This window comes from Sapajus apella, unplaced genomic scaffold (assembly GCF_009761245.1).
Source record: "Sapajus apella isolate SASKATOON/1434 unplaced genomic scaffold, GSC_monkey_1.0 scaffold33, whole genome shotgun sequence".
In the NCBI taxonomy this organism is placed as follows: Eukaryota; Metazoa; Chordata; class Mammalia; order Primates; family Cebidae; genus Sapajus; species Sapajus apella.
In genome coordinates, this window is record NW_022436973.1 from 21,142,196 (window position 1) to 21,144,808 (window position 2,613).

Consider the following 2,613-nt stretch of genomic DNA (forward strand, 5'->3'; position numbering starts at 1 on the left):
TTGTGATCTGCCCTCCTCAGCCTCTCAAATTGCTGGGATTACAGGGGTGAGCCACCACGTCCGGACTGTGATGTTTTTAAAAGCATAATTAACCTGGTAACTTGGTCTGCAGTTTGTCATCTCTCTCTAAATACACAGGAAAATGTCAAATAGAGAGAGGCCTTCCCCAGGATGAGGCTATCTGCACCAGATAAGGCTCTAGTTCTTACCGTGTCAGAGTTAGAGTGGGGAAACCTGGTTTTCCCAGGGTGATGCTCATTCTCGGCAGAGGGGGCAGGGTGCTGCACAGAGAGTGGACGGACATAAGTCCACGGACATGAGTCAAAGACATGGGTTCTAATCCCCAGCCTGCCACGTGGCTTTGTGGGGCTTTGGTCATCACCAGTTACAGGAGAGCTTTGGCCTTCACTCTCACGGAAGGTGACTCCTGCCTCAGACAATAAATGATATGTTTGCTGGGCACCTTTGGGGTGGCACAAGTTTGCACTACGGATCCGTTTTCTCATCTGTGCAGGGGGTATCATGTCCGCTGCTCCCATCATTGTTATGGCTGCTGCAGATGAGAGCTTATCAATTGTTGCTTGGCACAGCTGAAACTGCAGAATTCAATACAAATCCTTCCCTGAAGTAGTATAAAGGATAGTAAGCTCAGGCGTAAAATCTGCTTTGAATACACAGGCATGTGCTAACATATTAATTACTGGCCTGCCAGAAATATTAATGAAGCATTGATGGTTGTGAAGATAACCGAAGAGGTTCGTGCCAGAGGCTTTGGTCGCTCTTGGCCAGGAGGAAGATCAAAGCACTGTGGAGAGAGGAATGCATTCAGCAGGGGAAAGTCTGCCAAGCTGCAGAGCCAACCCAAGCAGAAAATGCAAGGAGAGGTCACTTCTTGGTGGTGGTGGCTGCAGGTGAGATCTGGCAAGAGGTGGGAATGGGGAGGCAACATATCGAATGCTTTTTTTTTTTTTTTGAGACGAAGTCTCGCTCTGTCACCGTAGCCCTCATAGATGGGCACTGTGTGGGTGACCGTATCTCCAGAGTCCATGACAATGCCAGTGGTATGCACAGAGGCATGGACAGACAGCACAGCCTGGATAGCCATGTACATGTCTGGGGTGCCGAAGGCCTCAAACATGATCTGAGTCACTTCTCTCTGTTGGCCTTGGGGTGCAGGGAGCCCTCCATCAGCAGCACTGGGTGCTCCTCCGAGGCCACACGCAGCTTGTTGTAGAAGGTGTGGTGCCAGAGCTTCTCCATGTCGTCCCAGTTGGTGACGATGCTATGCTCGATGGGGTACTTCAGGGTCAGGATGCTGCACCTGCTGTGCTGTCCGTCCACACCTCTGTGCACACCACTGGCATTGTCATGGACTCTGGAGAAGGGGTCACCCACACAGTGTCCGTCTATGAGGGCTATGCCCTCCCCCAGGCCATCCTGCATCTGGACCTGGATGGCTGGGATGTGACTGACTACCTCATGAAGGTCCTCACTGAGTGCGGCTACAGCTTCACCACCACCACTGAGTGGGATGTCGTGGGCGACATCAAGGAGAAGCTGTGCTATGTCACCCTGGACTTCGAGCAGGAGACGGCCACCACCGCATCCTCCTCCTCCCTGGAGAAGACCTTTGAGCTGCTCAATGGCCAGGTCATCACCATCGGCAATGAGTGGTTCCGGCGTCCAGAGGCACTGCCAGCCTTCCTTCCTGGGCAAGGAATCTTGCTGCATCCACAAGACTGCTTTCAGCTCCATCATGAAGTGTGACGTGGACATCCACAAAGACCTGTATACGAACACGGTACTGTCCGGCGGCACCACCATATACCCAGGTATCGCCTACAGGATGCAGAAGGAGATCACTGCCCTGGCGCCCAGCACCATGAAGATCAAGGTCATTGTTCCCCCAGAGTGCAAGTACTCGGTGTGGATGGGCAGCTCCATCCTGGCCTCACTGTCCACCTTCCAGCAGTTGTGGATTAGCAAGCAGGAATATGACAAGTCGGGCCCCTCCAGTGTCTACCCCAAATGCTTCTAAATGGACTGTAAGCAGATGTATACCATTTGCTGCATGGGTTAATTCAGAAGTATAAATTTGTCCCTGGCAAATGAATACACCTCATGCTAGCCTCGCAAAACTGAAATAAACCTTCAAAAATAAATTATCCTTGAAGCTTGTATCTGATATCAGCACTGGATTGTAGAACTTGTTGATTTTGACCTTGTATTGAAGCTAACCGTTCCCCTTGGTATTTGTTTAGTACTCTGTACGTATCTTTGATTTTGACCCTTAATGCATGTGGCTTGGTCACTTTGTGGCTGAGGTGAGAATGTGCTTGTGGCAGTCAAGTCTGTGGCTTGGTGGGTCTGCGTGGCCAGCAGTCTCCAATCTGTGCTGGGTATTCATGTATCAGCACTGAGTGTTCTGGGAGTTCTCTAGAGGCTGGCAAGCGCTCCTGAACCAGTCGTTTCTGTCCTACCGGTCTGTCAGGGTGGGAAAGTCCAAGCCCAGTTTCCTTGCTCAGCTGATGTTTTCCTGCCAGAGCACCAGGGGCTGTTACTTGCCTTTAGTTGGAAGTGGTTTGCATTTACACCTGTAAATGTACTCATTCT

General features: G+C 51.0%; 1 pseudogene; it reads left to right on the forward strand.

Moving 5' to 3' along the window:
* Positions 1 to 731: 731 nt before the first annotated feature.
* On the forward strand, positions 732 to 2,038 carry LOC116562618 (annotated as a pseudogene).
* The last annotated feature ends 575 nt before the right edge of the window (positions 2,039 to 2,613 follow it).